This window comes from Sceloporus occidentalis, unplaced genomic scaffold (genome assembly GCF_023333645.1).
Source record: "Sceloporus occidentalis isolate IW3139 unplaced genomic scaffold, rSceOcc1.0.p SCAF_6, whole genome shotgun sequence".
Taxonomy (NCBI): Eukaryota; Metazoa; Chordata; class Lepidosauria; order Squamata; family Phrynosomatidae; genus Sceloporus; species Sceloporus occidentalis.
The window spans coordinates 68515546-68535194 of record NW_028316986.1 but is presented as its reverse complement, the minus strand read 5'-3'; positions in this window follow the sequence as shown (position 1 = coordinate 68535194).

Genomic DNA, 19649 nt, shown 5'->3' with positions numbered 1-19649 from the left:
TTTTAAACTGCTTTATACATGGCATAAACTATTACATTGTTTAATATGCTTTTACCATCTTTAATTTTTTAATTTGTTTTAAATTGTCAAGGTTGATTTAATTTCATGGCACCCTGAGATCTTCGGATAAACAAAGGGATATAAATATTTTAATAAAAATATATAAATGAAATAATGCACTTAAAGTAAGAGGTGCAGCAAAAGCTGCAGGATAGATGGGTTTTCAGAGTCAGAGTCAATTCACTAAGTAACAGATATGCATCCAGACAAATCATCACCATCAATCGAATATTGGAATGGAGGTGTTGCAATATGATGATAGTGTAGAAGAGTGCTATGACTGCTCCCAAATGTTTGGTTATTCCCTGACCCTAACTAATAATTGTTCGCTGCTGATATGATTTTGATGCTGTTTATTATACAGATGAAATAGAATGGAGGTTGCAGCCCTCTTGGAATGGTCAACATTTGCCATCCCTTGTGATCTACTGCCTGAGGTGTGTGCCCCACCCTGGCTAGTTACAGGCCCTTCCTTGAATCTCATTTTAGAAGTGCAAAATACTCTTGTGTACTCAGTTGTATTTAAAAATACCCAGCTTGAATCCCATTGTGGGAGAAAGGTGGGATATAAATCCTTGAAATAAATAAAATATTTAAAAATGCATGTAAAACTGGAAGGGGTGGGAAGGGACTGAGAGATCTTTATATGTCAAGGATTTCTGGAGCAAATGATCTCAACTTCTAGAAAAGGAAGCAGGTCCTCCCTTCACTATATTCATTTTTTATATTAAAAAGGGTGGAATACCCAGAAGGCAAATACTCAATACAATAAAAACATCATAAAACTAAATACCAGCACAGTAAAACTGAGATACATTCAGGCTATTTGAACCAGCTGAAAAAATAATATAAATTGAAATGTAATGTTCCCCAGGCAAATAAGAAGATTTCATTCAGATGCTGAAAAAAGCATTAGCTGTAGGCAGGCATCCTTCCCAAGGGAAAAGATTTCCACACTGGAACATCCTAATGAGAATGTCCTCTCTTTTTGTGAATAACAAATTATTATAGAGCTTGGATCTTTTTTTGGATTTTAGCCTGAATTCAGAGAATCAATCCAAAATGCTAAACTTATTTTGGTGATAAGGTTCAGCATTTCAGGCAGGTCCTTGAAAGTTCAGACTGAAATACAGAGCAGATTCACCTCCCACTGACGTGGAAGCCACCAACCACCAGTGAGTTTTGTGCTGGGAATCCTGAATGGCCATTAGCAATCATACTAACAATTTCAAAATCAGTTTTTGAAAGTCAGAGCTTGAAGTAACAAGTGTCAAGTCACACCTTTGCCTTTAACAAGTTACCTTTTGGGGAGGGTAACAAAGATGCAAACAACCATTGAGGAAATAATGCAGTAAGCAAGAGCATATCCTCTAACATTTCACAAATGGAAACTGGGATCCATGTGGCCAAGTGTGGTCAAGATGGTAAAAGTTATTAGTGAGGAACAAACATACAGGATAGAAGAAGCTGCAACAGTTTATTTTTGTCTGGGCTTACTGGGAAGGACAAGAAATTCCCCTCTTCACTCTTCCCCCTGGTGAATTAACAGAGTGGAAACTACTTTTACATGTGGAACTCAGAGCCTTATTGCATGACAAAAAAAGGCTGAGATGCAACGAGAGAGAAATAGCTTTCTCCTAGCCTCTCTACATGCCGTCATAGCACTTCTGGTCTTCCAAAAAAGCATACCTTTTGCCAAATGGATTTTTCCAGCATGACAAAAGACATGCTTTTACAACCATCTCCCTCAAGTAGAGAATTGAAGTATTTCAATGGCATGCAGAGAGGCAAGGAGAAACCCACTTTTCTCTCACTGCATCTCAGCTTTCTTTTGTCATAGCAATAGCAAGTACATTTCTATATTCCACTTATCAGTGCACTTAAGCACTCCCTAAGTGCTTTACAATGTGTAAGCTAATTGCCCCCAACAAGCTGGGTACTCATTTTAGTGACCTTGGAAGGATGCCAGGCTGAGTTGACCCCGAGCCCCTGGCTGGTATTTAACTCACAACCTTGTGGTTTATGAGTGAGTGGCTGCAGTACAGACAGTTAACCTCTGCGCTATCAGGGTTCTCATGTCATGTGATAAGGCTCTCAGTTTGCAGCAACTGAAGTAAGCCAAGGATACAGAGAGAAACTGGAGGGAGGAGAGAGAAACTGGGACACTTTAAAGCAGCTGAAAAAAGTGGGACAACAGAGAATTAATCAGGATGGTTAATTTGAGCAGATGGAGGGTATGGAAGAGTGAAGTTATTTTCTTGGTGTAATGCAGGGCTTACCTTATGTAGGTCCAGAGGCCAATTTTCTTCCTTTTGCATACTCCAGAGGCTACACGGAATACCAAAAGGTTTTTTAAAAGGTAGGGAATCTGTAATGCACCAGATGTCTAAAATTTTAAACAGTGCACTGAAACCTATTTAGAGTAAAAGATGAATTGCTGTTCCTGAAGGCTTTTGGGTTAGATTTCAGGGTGATCAGATGTCCTCCTTTTCTAGGAGATGCCCTACATTTCAACCTTCTGCCCAGGAGAAATTCCAAAATGTCCTCCATTTTGAGCATGACTAAGCAGCATGAATTTATATTCATATTAGTGTTTTTAGCTTTTATTTTGTAATGTCCTACATTTTTCTTGAATGCCCTACATTTTATGGTGCCTTGTCCTCCTTTGTGGTTATGACGTCTGGTCACTCTGTTAGATCAACACCAGTGGGAAAATGTTCTTAGGAGATTATCAGATGGGGAAAAAAGCCAGAAGTAAAAGGCATACACTCCTGGCAAAGACACGCGATTGTGCTGAAGATTTTCAGACACATCACACTTATCCAAGACTTAACCCATGAAGAACCAGCAATGCCAGGAACAAAACATTCACAGGACTTACCTGTGAATGGCTTGTTGCTGGAGCATTGCTGGTTCTTCATGGGTTAAGTTCTGGATAAGCAAAATGTCATCTGAAAATCTTCAGCGTGATCGCGCTACTTTTCTGGGAGTATGCCTCCCCCCCCCCCAATTTCACCCCATCTGAAAATCTTCTTAGATCAGTTCCAGTCTTCTTAGCCCACACAACACAAAATGTGGCTGAACCTGCAGCAAATACTGCTTTGAAAGAGTATTTCCTGCATGTCTTTTATGGATCTTATCACACAGAGAAAAAGATAGGACCATAGAGGGATGCTCCCATCAATATCACGCAATAGTGCAAATATTTTTATATGACATTGCACAATATTATGATTATCCTGCGATTATTGCATGAATAAACAGGAATTCTAGCACCACTTTTTATTCACGGGATAACGCAACATCGTATGAAAATCTTCACACTATTGCACGATATTGATGGGAGCATCTTGCTATGCTCCCGTCTTTTTTGTCTATGTGATGAAGTCCTATGAGAGGTAATTCACCTTCCCTTTTGCTTGCAGAACAGAGATGTTCTAAGGAGGTTAGGATCAGGGGCTGCAGAAAAAGCATGGGAGGGGGCACAAGTTGATCCATCCCATGGTCTCAGTTTGTCTGCCACTTGTGTAGTGAGTAATGGTTTCTGGCTAGTTCCAGGAGGGACTTGTAAACAATTATTTTATAGACATTTCAATAGTTTTTTCAGGACCCCCCCCCCCCCCAGCCAGGTTTTATACCTTTCTCTCTCTCAGCAGTGTTATGGAAAAGTCACGAGCAATGCCAGAAACAATGGGTACTTTTCCAACATGATAATAAGAAATGGCAGTAGATTACTTTGTAAACACTGTAATGAGTAGTATGAATGAATTACTTCTACTCGGCAATTTTCCAATCTCTGTGGAGTGTTTTCAGGCACTGTCCTTTGTCCAGAGCTTGAAATATTACATCTTTTGATTACAACTGCTCATTCTGGTTGAAGGATTTGGGGAAGTGTAGTCCAAAAATTTACTTTTCCTAAGCTCTTTACTTCTCAGATACCCTTTTCTAGAAGATGCCTTGAATGATTAGTCTAAAGACTATTTTAGGCATAATTTTAATATGCAGCTGTACACACTATATGCAGTAGGAATATAAAATGTGCAGTAGGAAATAGTTGTTTTCACAATTGGCAATATGAGCTTTAATCAGAAAAAATGTTATTTCTTTTTTAAAATGGTGAGAAAAAATGTCAAGAAATGGAAACTTAAAACATTTACTGTTACCCTTCAGTCTTTATAAGCTTAAATTATTAGTATATTTTTGGGACCATCTAGTTGATTGTTCTGTCTGTAACCAAGAAGGATACATGCATGGAATTATATCTAGCTTTTTCAGATCCAAATGTTTTGCTGCAGACATTGTCTCAGTGCGGCTGCCACTGTCACTTTCTACAATAGACTGCAAAATAACACATGATACTGGCTGGATCATGGAGAAGAATCTCCTTCATACTGGCCCTCTGGTTCTTGCACAGCAGAAAAAGAGCTTAGAACAAATTCCAAAATGATCTCAAACAGTCCCTGATATACTCTAAAAGTATAGCTGCAACCAGATGCATGCACACAGCCTATATGAAGGGGATGTGATGTCTCCACCCCTGTATCCGAATTGAAGGATTGTCTTGATTTATCTGTACATATTTAGAGGTCTTTTAAATAACAACAACTATCTTTGTAGTCACTGTGCCTTTACAGTTATAAACATAACCATGGTCAAATAAACAAGAAAATGCTTCCTTAAATGTAAATTGGGATCAAATTAGGATTCAGGCTGCTTGTAAAGAGAAGAGTTTAAAGTGGCTTCTTCATGGTATCATTATTTTTCTAGCCATATTTAACATACTTCTGTAGATACTTCAAAACATATTGGAGCCCAGCATAAGTGTTATGCTGGGATATACCGAAATATACCATAGAAGTTACTATGTATATCTCAGCATAACACTTTCAAGCTATCTCTTCTTGGTGGCTATTCTTATGAACAGCATGAACAACAACAACAACAAAAAATTGGGGAAGCAGCACCTGTCCTTATAGTAGAGGCAGTTAATATATTATTTCCTCTACACCACTGAACTGGAGGGCTGCCTGCAGGGTATAATTTGGTGGAGGGATGATGGCAGTGCCATTCAAAAAAAATTCTGCCCTTCAATGAAATTTTATTTTTGTCCCCAGATTTCTAGTATTGCAGAGAGTGAGTCATTGAAAATCATTCATACCTAGAACTCATGTTTGCCATGTTGACATTCCCCTGGTAACTTTACCTGACCATTCCTCTTTGGGTGACTAAATTATATTTCTAAATGCTCAAATGACGTTTTGATACAGAACCCACAGAAACTCTCCCTGAGTATTTCCCAGAAGATGTTACTTCTTTAGACACACCGACTAAAAGATGACAAACATTCCTTTATTACTGCATTATTTCAACAACAAATCTGTAAACTAGGTTAATATTATATTAACTAAGAGAAAATAAAGAACTTCTAGGGCATCAAGAGGTAAGGGAAGGAGATGTATGAACAGTACATTGTGGTTGTGGTTGTGTGCCTTCAAGGCATTTCTGACTTATGGTGACCCTATCATGGGGTTATCTTGGCAAGCGTCTTTGAGGGGGGAGGTTGCCATTGCCATCCTCTGAGGTTGAGAGTGTGTGACTTGATGAGCCAAGATTTGAACCCTGGTCTCCAGAGTCACAGTCCAACACTCAAACCACTACACCATGATGGCTCTCACAGTATATACACTAGTAGACTACAGGGGCTGAGCTTATGGCTACAAAACAGGAATAGCTACTTTGTACATTTGCAGTAAGATGAAAATCCATTCAGGAAATCCATTCAAAAATAGTGCAAAGTCTCAGCTTTGATTACAGAAGCCTCTAAAACACAAACCATATGTTCAGGTTTGCTGAGGCAGCCATTATGTTTCGATGCATGGTTTCCTTCTATCTGACTGGCAAAAGACGACACACAGTGACCTCAAAGAAAATAGAAAGAAAGTAAAACCTAAGTATAGTAATCTATACATCGATCTAGAAAATGAAATAGAGGGAAACACCACATGTATCTACTTTTACACATGCACACCCTGATTCAGGTACCATTTGTTTTTTAATTCCCACAGGAGGATGTACTAGATATTTGACCCCTAATATCATGGCGGCTGAGATCTTGAAAGAAGCTTAAATGGAGTGTAGATGTTCTCCCATTCTGTTGGCTTCCTGCAGGGAGCCCTTAGGTAAAAGATGACAGTAAGAGAGAAGGACTGCGGACCTTCATCTATCTGAGTCTTCTATGCAATCTATCTTAATCTTCTCTTAACTATTTTGATCCTCCTTCTGCTTTCATATATTCCCTTTCTATGAGACTGGAGAACATATCTCCACCCCCACCCCTTGCAAAGTATATTTATTCCTACAAAAGACCATCAAGATCTTTCCACTGTTTATTGACAGTTTCTCCAGTTAGATACAGGTTGATAACAATATGCACAGCATGCTGAGATATAAGTCCTTCTTCCATCCTTCGCTTTTCCTTAATATAATCTGCTTCTGTCCTTTGCTACTTACTTGTGTATTTTTCTAGCTAAGCAGCTTCCTTCCAGTTTTAATAATGCAACCAAGCTGCCTTCTGGCATAATCTCAATATAATCAACATAATTCCTTCAATTTCCAATATAGGTCACATTATGCCTGATTCAATAAAATATCACTCTAAAGCCTTTATTAATCTGATAGTACATTAGGCTGTTTCATTTTGATAACAGGCCTCTGTTATTTTGTTTGCTTTTATGCACTGGTTGCTTCTAGTATTGAATTCTAGTAAAAGCCAAATTTGAATGTCATGAAATTTGAATGTCATTTATAAAATGTTCTCTATTAGTGCTATTTCATCATACAGTGATCACAGAGATGCTTTCATCTAAACAAATACTTGCTGGAGGGGTGAGCAATTTTATGGTTTTCCAGATGTTTTGGCCTCAATTCCCATCAACCCCATCCAGCATTGCCAATGAGAAGGGACTTTTTTCTGTGTCCTTTCAAGTCATTTTTGACTTATGACAACTCTGAGGCAAACCTATCATGGGATTTTCTTGGTGGGAATTGTTCAGAGGGGGGTTTCCTTTGCTTTTCTTTGAGGTTTAGAGAATATGATTTGCCCAAGGGCGCTCAATGGGTTTCCATTGTTGAGTGAGAATTCACAACCTGGCCTCCTGAGTCATAGTCCAATGCTCAAACCACTACATCAGTTTGGATAACAGATTAGGGAAGTAGCATTCCAAAATCTGAGATATCAGAATTCAAAGAGAAATTAAAACCAAGAGTGAGGATGCTATTTGACCAGCAGGGAAAAGCATAGTACAATCAAGAAAAATAAAGATGATGGAAGCAATTGGAATACATCCATTAGATCTATAGGATTTACATATATCTTGACTTGCCATTCACCAATTGATTCACTGGGTCTACTCCAGTTTGGACTAGTGGTTGAATACAGAACCATGAATTAATTGTGTCCAAAATGAAGAACGCCATGCTGCTGGAGCATCTTGAAGCCACCCACGTCTGGCCAGCTGCCCAGCTTCCAGGCAGCTTCAGGACGTCTTCAGAGCATGCGGTGTATAAACACTGTGCTTCCAAGACACTGGGAAGTGGGCTTTAAATGGCCATCTGTTTAGGCTCTTTGTTGGGTAATGAAACATACCAAAACATTTCTGAAGAAAATCCTGTGCTTTATAGAGTATAGCAAAGACTTTGATTGTATAGATCATGAAAAACTATGGATTGCTCTTAAAGAAATGGGTGTACAATAAACATATGATTATCCTAATGCATAACCTGTACTTCGGACAAGTGGCCACCATCAGGATAGAATATGGAGAAACAGAATAGGTCAGGAAAGACTGCATTTTATAATCCCAACTACTTAAATTATATGTAGAATAGAAAACTTGATTAGACTTGGAGGATTTGGCCTGAAAAGTGGAGGAAGGAATATCAGCAATTTAAGATATGCAGATGATACCATACTACTAGCAGAAAATAGCAAAAAACCTAGGGTGTGTCTACACTGTAGAAATAATGCAGTTTGACACCACTAAGTGATGTAGCTCCATCTTATGGAACCCTGGGATTTATAAAGACATTTACACAGTCTTTAGCCAGTAGTGTCACTGGGGGGTGTGGGGTATTTTGTTCTTTGTTATGTGCTTTGAAGTCATTTCTGAGTTTTGGCAATCCTAAGGTGAACCTAAGGGCATCTCTGGCAAGATTTGTTCAGAGGGGGCTCGCCTTTGATCCCCTCTGAGGCTGAGAGGATGTAATTTGCCTGAGGTCACCCAGTAGGATTTCCATGTCTTAGCAAGAATTCAAAGAGAAAGTACGGCAGCTGGAGGCCCAGGTCACTACACTTCAGCATCATAGGGAGCAAGAGGTTTTCCTGACCAGAACAGACCAGATGGTCCTGGACAGGAAACACACTTAGGACATTGCTGGGGAGGAGGAGGTCACTTCACACACAACAGAAGTAGAAAGTCGGAGGAAGGTCACACACAGAAGTAGGGAAACCAAGGAACATTCTGTGAGCTTGCAGTTACAGAATCGATTTCAATCTCTCTCTGGTATCAGGAATGATGAGGAACAGCAGCAAGGACAGACCTCAGGGACAGAGCAGGGGACCCAGAGAGCTCCACCAAAGGGAACAGCCGCTGCTAAGCCTCGGAGGAGGCGAGTGGTGGTCGTCGGGGACTCTTTGTTGAGAGGCACTGAACCAGTAGTCTGTGGGCCTGACAAGATGTCTCGGGAGGTGTGCTGTCTCCCTGGGGTAGGGTTGCCATAACCCAGCTGCAACCGGGATTATCCCGGTTTTGGCGGCCCGGGGCCCCTCCTGTCCCAGGTGCCGCCAAAATCCGGGACAATCCTGGTTGCAGCGCTTGACCGCGCTGCCCTCCTCCTCCTCCACCGAGCGGAGGAGGAAGAGGAGGGCCGTGCAGCCTGGGGCGGAGGAGGAGAAGGGGGAAGCCCCGCCCTGCCCTCCCCGCCTCCCTGTGCGGCTGTGCGCCACCCTCCCCCCTCCCTGCACGGCTGCGTGCCACCCTCCCTGCCTCCCTGCGCCGCGTAGCCTAGAGAGCAGGTCTTCGGGATGCCTGCCACTCAGAGCTTTTGCCCGCCCACGTTGGTATATATATACCCTGTAACAGGCATTACCTTCCAGGTTACAGTGAGAAAAGAAAAAAAAGGCCATAAATCGTTCATGTTTCACTGGGAGTCTAAATGCCTCATCTTTTAAATGTATACTGCGTCAGTATTCTTGTAATTCTTTATCACAGGATCGTTTTTGAGGCCCTAAACACCTTTACTTGTAATATGCAAATTTCTCCCAAAGCTGACCAATGGGAAAGAAGCAATCAGCCCTCCACTTGGGTTGGTTTTCAATGGCTTGGTGAAGGAAGGGATTTTGCCTTGTAAATAGGAAGGGCTTTGGGGTAGCAGAAGGCTGCAGAAATAGTTTGACCCCCCCTTAAACATCCATGGCTCAGTGCTATGGGATTCTGGGAAATGTAGTTTCTTGTGGCACCAGAGCTCTCTTGACAAAAGGAGGCTGAATGGTCCACAGAGCTACAGTTCCCAGGATTCCATAGCCTTGAGGAGGAGGAGGAGGAGGAGGAGGAGGTGGTGGTGGTGGTAAGTGGCCAGAGGCCTCAAGTTTTTTTAAATTTTATTTTGCGTGCTTTTAATGCTAACAAGTCTCCCTTGTTTTGATGATGATGATGATGATGATGATGATGAGTCAGCTTGAGAGGCATGCAGGCACTGTTTCAGAAGCCGAGAGAGTGTCACCTTCCAAAGTGTGTTTTGGGTGCTTTTAATGTTAACAAGTCTCCCTTGCTTTGACAATGATAGTGTGGTGGTGGTGATGATGATGATGATGATGATGATGATGATGATATGAGTCAGCTTTAGAGGCATGCAGGCACAGTTTCAGAAGCCGAGAGAGTGTGACTTTCCAAAGTGCCTTTTCTGTGTGTTTTTGGTTATTTAATGGTGATATTGATATCAGCAAGCCTCTGAGGCTTGGCCAATGTAAGTTGCTGTGATTTTTACAATCTCATGCACAGTGAAGAAAAACCACAGTCCCTTGACCAAGTACACACTTCTAAGAAGTACAGTTGGTGCAAGGAACCTGAAATGGCAAATCCACTTTTTGTGAAGCCACCTTAACATGTTCAATATGCATAGCCAAGTTAAACCATGCTAAGTGTTAAACCCAACAAGGGGTTTGGTTATGGAATAAGTCTCTGAAATATGCAAGAGGCAGTGTTAAAATAAAGCCATGTTCAATGCCCAAATGTTCTGTTTGGAATGGAGGGAGGGGGTGGCCAGAAAGAGAAGTAGATTTCTGCCATCTGTCCAGGAATAATGCCAAAATGCCTTCCATTTTGATCATGCCTAAGAAACATGCATTTATATTAACATTTTTAAAAAATCATCAATTTTTTTCACGTGTCCTCCATTTTTAAAAAAATGTTGCCCCACATTTGAAAATGTTGTCCTACATTTGTCCTACATTTGTCCCAGTTTGGAGGTCCTGACTTATGGCAACCCTACCCTGGGGCAAAGATCCATGATGAGGCTGACAAGACTTGTCAAGCCTACTGACCATTACCCCTTTCTTTTGGTTCATGTGGGAACCAAAGATACTGCAAGGCACAGCCTTCAGAATATCATAAGGGATTATGAGGCTTTGGGTAGGAAGTTGAAAGAGGTGGATGCACAGGCTGTCATCTCCTCTCTTCTCCCAGTCAAAGGGCATGGTCCAGGAAGGGAGAAGAAAATAGCAGATGTAAATAACTGGCTCCGTAGATGGTGCCGCCAAGAACAGTTTGGATTCTTGGACCATGGGCTGCGGTTCCATGAGGAGGGACTTCTGGCAAGGGATGGGATGCATCTCATGCCAGCTGACAAAAACGTTTTTGCCAATAGTCTCAAGAATTTGATCAGGAGGGCTTTAAACTGAGTTATGTGGGGGAGGGAGACAGTATTCTGGTAGGCAAAAGGGCTGGAGAAAATAGTCAAACTGACACAGAGGGAACAAGGCAAACATTGCAAGGACCCAAAAGTGGGAGGCAAAAGAACTTGCACAGGCAGCAAGAAAAGGGAACACATGGTCTTAGATGTCTCGACACTATTGCACAGAGCATGGGAAATAAGCAAGGTGAACTTCAACTCCTAGCACAACAAAGCAAATATGATATAATAGGCCTCATTGAAGCCTGGTGGGATGAGTCTCATGATTGGAATGTGGAAATAGAGGGGTATAACTTTTTCAAGAGAAACAGGCCAAACAGGAAAGGAGAAGGAATAGCCCTATATGTCAGAGATATTTACACCAGTGAAGAGATCCAGGACATCAATCCTGGAAGCCAGGTGGAGAGCATCTGGATAAAGATTAAAGGGCAGGGAAACAACAAGGATTTTATTGTGGGAGTCTACTACAGACCCCCAAGTCAGACTGAGGAATTGGATGATGTCTTTCTAGAACAGATGACCACACAGTCAGAAAGGAGAGATGTAGTAGTGATGGGCGACTTCAACTATCCTGATATTTGCTGGAAGTCAAACTCAGCCAAATCCTCAAGGTCTAGCAAATTCCTCACTTGCCTTGGAGATAACTTCATTGTCCAAAAGGTGGAAGAGGCAACAAGGGGATCAGCTATTTTGGATCTGATCCTAACCAACAGGGATGATCTAGTTAATGGAGTGCAAGTGGTGGGATCTTTAGGTGGAAGTGACCATGTTCTCCTGGAGTTTGTAATACAGTGGAAAGAAGAAGCCAGGCATACTCAGACATACATTCTAGATTTTAGGAGAGTGGATTTTAGTAAACTTAGAGAAATACTGGGGGTGATCCCATGGTCAGCAATACTAAAAGAGAAGGGAGTACAGGACGGACGGGACTTTCTCAAAAGAGAGATACTGAAGGCACAAATTAAAACAGTTCCAGTGAGAAAGAAAAATGGGAGGTGTCGCAAGAACCCAGGATGGATGACCAAGGAACTTTCAGCTCAGCTAAATTTTAAACGGAACATGTATAAGAAATGGAAAAATGGGGAAATCACCAAAGAGGAATTCAAACAAATAGCTAGCAAGTGTAGAGATAAGGTCAGAAAAGCTAAAGCACAGAATGAACTCAGGCTTGCTAGAGAGGTTAAGAACAACAAAAAGGGCTTTTTTGGATATGTCCACAGCAAATGGAAGAAGAAGGAAACGGTAGGGCCACTGCGTGGAGAAGATGGCAAAATGCTAACAAGACAGAGAAAAGGCAGAATTACTCAACACCTTCTTTGTCTCAGTCTTCTCAGAAAAGGCAAAGGGTGCTCAACCTGAGGATAATGGAGCAGAGGACAGAAAAGAGGAAATTCAGCACAGACTAAATAAAGAGCTAGAACAGGAATACCTGCTTAACCTAAACGAATATAAGTCTCCAGGACCAGATGAACTACATCCAAGGGTATTAAAAGAACTGGCAAAAGTAATATCGGAGCCATTGGCAATATTCTTTGAGATCTCCTGGAAAACAGGAGAAATCCCAGTAGACTGGCGGAGGGCAAACGTTGCCCCCATCTTCAAAAAGGGGAAAAATGAGGATCCAAACAATTATCGTCCAATTAGTCTGACATCTATACCAGGAAAGATTCTGGAGCAGATCATTAAACAGAGAGTCTGTGAACATCTAGAAAGCAATGCCATAATCACAAAAAGTCAACACGGGTTTCAGAAAAACAAGTCATGCCAGACAAACCTGATCTCTTTTTTTGATAAAATTACCAGCTTGTTAGATGAAGGGAATGCTGTGGATATAGTATAACTTGATTTCAGTAAGGCCTTTGACAAAGTTCCCCATGATATTCTTGCAAACAAGCTTGTAAAATGTGGGCTAGACAAGGCAACTGTTACGTGGATTTGTAATTGGTTGACCAGCCAAACCCAAAGGGTGCTCAACAATGGCTCCTTTTCATCCTGGAGAGAAGTGACCAGTGGGGTCCCACAGGGGTCTGTCCTGGGCCCAGTGCTGTTCAACATCTTTATCAATGACTTGGAGGACAAAATTGGGGGGATACTTATCAAATTTGCAGATGACACCAAATTAGGAGGAATAGCTAATACTCCAAAGGACAGGATCAAAATTCAAAATGACCTGAATGGACTAGAAAACTGGGCCAAAGCTAACAAAATGAAATTCAACACAGAGAAATGTAAGGTACTGCACTTAGGGCAGAAAAATGAAAAGCACAGATATAGGATGGGGGACACCTGGCTGAATAAAACTATGTGTGAAAGGGATCTAGGAGTCCAAGTAGACCATAAGTTGAATATGAGTCAACAGTGTGATGTGGCAGCTAACAAGACCAATGCGATTTTAGGCTGCATCAATAGAAGTATAGTGTCTACATCAAGGGAAGTAATAGTGCCACTCTATTCTGCTCTGGTCAGGCCCCACCTAGAATATTGTGTCCAGTTCTGGGCACCACAATTCAAAAAGGACATTGAGAAACTAGAGTGTGTCTAAAGGAGGGCAACTAAAATGGTGAAGGGTCTGGAAACCATGTCCTATGAGGAATGACTTAAGGAGCTGGGGATGTTTAACCTGGAGAAGAGAAGGCTAAGAGGTGATATGATAGCCCTGTTTAAATATTTGAAAGGATGTCATATTGAGGAGGGAGCAAGCTTGTTTTCTGCTGCTCCAGAGACTAGGACCCGGAGCAATGGATGCAAGCTGCAGGAAAAGAGATTCCACCTCAACATTAGGAGGAACTTCCTGACAGTAAGGGCAGTTTGAAAGTGGAACAAACTCCCTCGAAGTGTAGTGGAGTCTCCTTCCTTAGAGGTCTTCAAACAGAGGCTGGATGGCCATCTGTCAGAGATGCTTTGATTGTGATTTCCTGCATGGCAGGGGGTTGGACTGGATGGCCCTTGCAGTCTCTTCCAACTCTATGATTCTATGAAACTCTGGTCTCCAGAGTCTCAGGGCCTGAACAGATAGAACTGAATAAAGCTGCTTCGGGTCACTTTGAAGGTATGCTGTTTAAATGACACATTTAAGAGACCAGAAGCTGTGTCAAGGCTGCGGTCCAGTTTTTAGGACTGGAGCATGGCTTTGCCGTGGCTTCCGACCTCTTAGGACACATACACCGTTTAAACAGCATACCTCTAAAGTGACCCAAAGCAGCTTTATTTTGGCTTGTCTGTTTGGGCCCTCAGTCCAGTGCTCAAATCACTACACCATGCTGGCTCATTTCCCTCCATCCATGACTTGAAAAGAGCAACAAAAAGTAGCTAGCCATTTGCTTCCTTCTTGTGACCTCAAATATCTGCTTCCTGGGGTAGCAGCCTCAGTCTCCCATTTGGTAAGGCCAGCCCTGCATATTGAATCTTCACTGTGTTTTTCTGGTTGAACTATTTTTCTGGTTGAATTATTTTTCTGTTATAGGTGGAAGGTGGATTGTGCTATTACAGCGCCCCCGCATCATATGCGGGCGCGCCTTACGCGGCTTGAGCATACACGCTCAAGCTGCGGGGCGCACACGAGGAGGAAGGGGCGGCGCGTCCCATTCAATTGAATGGGCGCGTGCACCCGTTGCGCCCAGCGTGCCGCCGCGCCGCCGCACACAAGCCCCATTGTTTACAATGGGGCTTGAGCATAGGTGGAATTCACCTTATGCAGAGGGACCCGGAACGGATCCCCGCGTAAGGCGAGGGCCCACTGTACATCTACACATTTCTGTATGTATTATTTTAATGGGTATTAAGTGGTTTTTAAGTGCCTTTATCTTTTATAATTGTATTCTGTTTTTAAACAATGATCTGTTTTTAATATTGCAGCAGTTTAATTCCATTTTGTCACTTTTGTAGGTTTTCAATTGTACTGTGCTTTTAGACTGTAAGATGCTTTTAATCCCAGTTTTTGGGGGAAAGTGGGGTATAAATAAATATAATAAATAAATAAATAAAACCTACCTATTTACTAGAACTTTACTCTCTGAAGTTAGTACTGGTATACACAATTGAAAAGACTGCCAAAGTTATCCTCCTCTCACAGACCTTCTTTTGAGCTAATTTGCCCAATATTCTATGGTGATGTTACACTGCTGATGGGTATCCCCAGGTCCCCACCCTTTATGGTAATAGTACTGCTAACCAAGCTCATCATTTCCAATGCACAATTACAATAGGAAGAGGTTGTTGAGAAAATCCTTTTGCTCTCCAGCTAATGTGAGGAATCCAGGATTACAGCTAAACTCACAGGGAACTGGGAAGCCTGAGTGTGTGATAGAAGATTACATAAATGTTCCCATTAATGGGATAGTCCTGGCACTTTCACCCTGTGAGCCATGGTTCCAATACTTCACTTAAACATAGGCATGAGTTCTTAAAACAATCAAAGTTAATGGGAAAAGTTGAGGGAAAAGAAGGACATACCTACTTTTCACCATGATCTACCAGGCAGAGAGAAAGGCAGAGAGGGAAACTAAATATATGGTTTTTAATAAGAGAACTGCAACTCTTGGCTAAGGAGGGATGTGAAGTAGAACTTGTTAGTATAATTTCATATGCTGAAAGCTTCATTATGAGAGAACAGAAAGTACCCAGCAACAGGAACATTTTGGCAAAGTGCTAATTTTCAGATGGCTGCCTGTCAGGCATTGTTATTTCTCTCAGATGTTTGGAACGTCTAGGACCAGTTTCCACCAAATCTGGACCTTTAAATAACTCTTGGCCACTGTGGATGGTAGCAGTCCTGATGCATTTATGGTGCAGGGGAGGGAGGGAGAAGCGTTTTAATTCACTTGATGGAGATAGCTTCTTGCTGTTGCTAACCTGCATCACAGAAGGATGTGTGTGTCCTTCAAATGCCAGAGATGGAGGGAAAAATAATTGTGGAGACGTCTATCTGAAAATCTGTTCAAGATGTCTGTTGCCATTTGAGTCCCATAGAAAGCTGGGATATAAATTTAAAAAGTATATGCTAGGGGTATAATTATTTCGGTAATTAGTAACCTAAATCTAATATCAATCAATCAAAGCCTTTATTACAGTCAACAGACCTCCAAGCAACCTAAATCTAATAATTACTCCCAACTAATAGTGAAGATTGAAACAGTTGAACTTAAATCAGGGTTTACTTACCAGATTCCCATTGACCGAATGAGTCTGCTCTACTTAGGAGTAACAATTGGATTCAGGCCAGTATCTGCATATTTTTGGATCCTCATAACAGTATCCTGTCTGAACACAGTGAGTAAATTTAAAATGGGGGAAAAATATTTGCCAGCTGTTTTCATGCCTAATTTGCTATTGTGTATTAGTGTTATTCTGGAAAGGGGGCATTGCTAGCTGTATAGAAGAAATCTTTAATCTTTAATATTTTTGTGCGCCTTGAGTCAGAGCTTGACAAGTTTGTTTTTAAAAGTAAAGAATTCCTGTTAATTATTACAGCATTTTAAAAAATTGTTGTTGTGTGCCTATGATGAACTTATCATGGACCGAGAGCATATGTCTTGGCTAGGGTCAGCCAGTGGGTTTCCATGACTGAGCAGAGAATCAAACGCTGATCTCCAGAGTTGTGGTCCAACACTCGAACCACTACACCCAATAAATGATAGCATACAAAAGATCAATTAAAAATAAGGATCCTTACCTGCAGGCCTACAACGTAAAAGGCATGACATAAAAGAAAAAATGTAGGAGGAAGGAAGAGGAAAACAGGCAACCTTGGGGTAGCAAATCTTAAGAGTAGTCCTTATAATGACCTGCTGAAAGTGAAAGTTTTCTGGAAATGAACCAAATGTAGCTCGTTTCTCAGGAGAAACAATGGAGTTTGTGGCTTTCTGCCCCAGCCAGATGGATTGGCTCTCAACTATATAAGCCAAATGGAGCTGTTCTTTCGGCAAGAAAAAAAAAAACAAGATTGAAAAAAATAGAATGGAAAACCTGGTTAAAAATAGTATTTTTCTTTTTCTTGTTCCATTTTACATTTAAAAAATTAAATAAATGTGCCTTTCATGTCTTGCATTTCCAGTTTAGCTGAATCTTTCAGCCACCCTCTTCAGAAAATGCCTGGCTACAGGCCTGATGGCATTCCATCTGGGACTCCTTGGCTCATGTTGGGGATTTTTTGCCGATGGAGTAAAGGAAGAGGATGTGCTCTAGAACTGCCAGAGATGTCTACGTGCCAAGGGAAATTAATATAACTATTGTTGGATAGGATGTTTCTATTTTAGTTGGTCCTGATGGGTTTTATGTCACCGTGGAGTAAAGAAACAAGCTGATGTACTTTCCTGTACAGATAATTCTTTGAGCTTGATCTGTTCAGTGATCTGTTAGGGAGATAACAGTTCCCTGTTTTTTTATGTGCTACCATTTCAGTGTTTATCTATGAGAGGAAACTTCCCCACTCTTCCACCTGTCTCAGATATTGGAGTGACATGTTTCCACAGTTTGGAATCTATAGGTTACAAATAAAGTAATGAGTTCTTATTGTTTTTGTAATGAAGCTGGAACAAAGTTCCATTTCAAAAGTAATACAACTAGAAAATAATTTACTTTACTGGTGGAATTAGTAATGTTATAGTTTTTTGTGGGTTTATTGGGCTATGTGGCCATGTTCTAGAAGAATTTATTTCTGACGCTTTGCCACCATCTGTGGCTGGCATCTTCAGAGAATGCTGGCGTGGAAGAGAGTTGTGTACACACACACACACACACACACAGTGTGATCCTGGGTAGGGAGGAGTGATTTCCATGTTAATCTGTGTATTGCAAATCACTCCTCCCTACCCAGGGTCATACTGCGTGTGTGTGTGTGTGTGTATGTGTGTGTGTGTATCCAGCTCTCTTCCATGCCAGCGTTCTCTGGAGATGCCAGCCACAGATGCTGGTGAAATGTCAGGAATAAACTCTTCTAGAACATGGCCACATAGTCCGAAAAACCCACAAAAAACTATGGATGATGGGCATGAAAGCCTCCGACTGCACACTAGTAATGTTATTTTTTTGCTTTATAATGTTAACTTTAAAAGACATTTTAGGTATGTTTGGAGAGAGTTTTTTTATTTTTTAATAGCTTCTCTTATTTAAAAAAAGGTAACAAATATAATGAAAGAACAATAAGCAATGTAACAAATAACTTAAAAATATTGCAATGAGCAATGTCAATAAATTACATCTAAATACAATTACAAGTAAAGGGAATGATTTCCCCCCCAGATTTTCCCCTTAACATTTTCCTGCATATTTCTGGATCAATACTACATTTGTAGCATTTCTCAATTTCACCACAAAGATGTTGCTGAGATTATTGAAACAAGTGATTTAAATAAATTAGTCAGATCTTGAAGTCTAATAGAACAAGTCAAGCAGAAACAAAGTTGAGCTAAATATTTTGGATGAGTTAGGCAGCAATTTCATTTTCCTCAAGGCAGAACTGCAGTCAGCTACAGCTTCTGAAAGAAACAGGAATGATGGCTTCTTGTCCAGCCCTCCTAAAACAGTATCTGATCATAAGATATTTTGGAATGGCTGACAGCAAAGATGTTTTGTCAATTGCTGCCCAGCTGAGCAGACAGTGATGTAGAAAATAGAAGCCTTTTGAGGTGGACGTTTTTAAAGGATGGATGAAATATGAGACAGTGAATTTGTTGCACGCAGTGCAGCCTCTCCCAGCCTTGTGTCACTCAGATAAGTTGAAGTGCAGATCCCATCATCCCAGACTAGAATAGGGGGAGCTGTAGACTGCCACATCTAGAGGACATTATCTTAGAGAAGGATGGCTTAGACATTGGATTGGGACAGGGATGACTTGGCTACTCCAAAGGCCCACCAAGTCATGCAGTTTATGGTCAAAACTACATATGCAGTGTGGGAGACCTGTAACACAATCCCCTTATCTTTTTTGAGAAGGCAAGCAAAAACTGTACAAAGGTTCATGCAGTGGGGTGGGGGAGGTAACAGCTAATAATTCATAATAGGCTATGTTGACAGGGGTATTGGGAGTTGCAATCCAAAAATGCACTTTCCCCTATTCCTGGTTTAACATTTGTAATGACAGTAGCAGAATTCCCTTCAGTAGCTCATAGGGTTGCCATAATTGTCCACTATTACCAGGGACAAAATGTAGGACAAATTTGAGACCAAACTGTAGGACAACTGCAGGACAAAACTCAGCCCAAAATGTAGGACATTTAAGATCCTCCATTTTTCATGTCCACAATGCCCCAGCTCCAATCTGAGTGCTGTGGATATAGTGCTGCTTGTTGGAAGGAAAAAATGTTATTAAAGGGGCATTGATATTGAGCCTAATATGGATATATTCTTACTCCACAGCACTGCTGCCCCAGCTGCCAATTGCCTTGTTCTCCTCCTTCTTCCTTATAGCATATACAGCTGCTAGCTATTATGATTAAGGAGTAATGACGTTGATGGTTAGAGAAACAAACTGAAGTTTTATTAAAGGAACTGTGTAAGAGACAGGAACAATCTCAAGGGATCTACCAAATATACTTAACTATAAGTCAACCTCATCTATAAGTCGAGGGCAGGTTTTGGGGCCAAAATTATAGATTTTGATATCACTCTTGGATAAGTTGAGG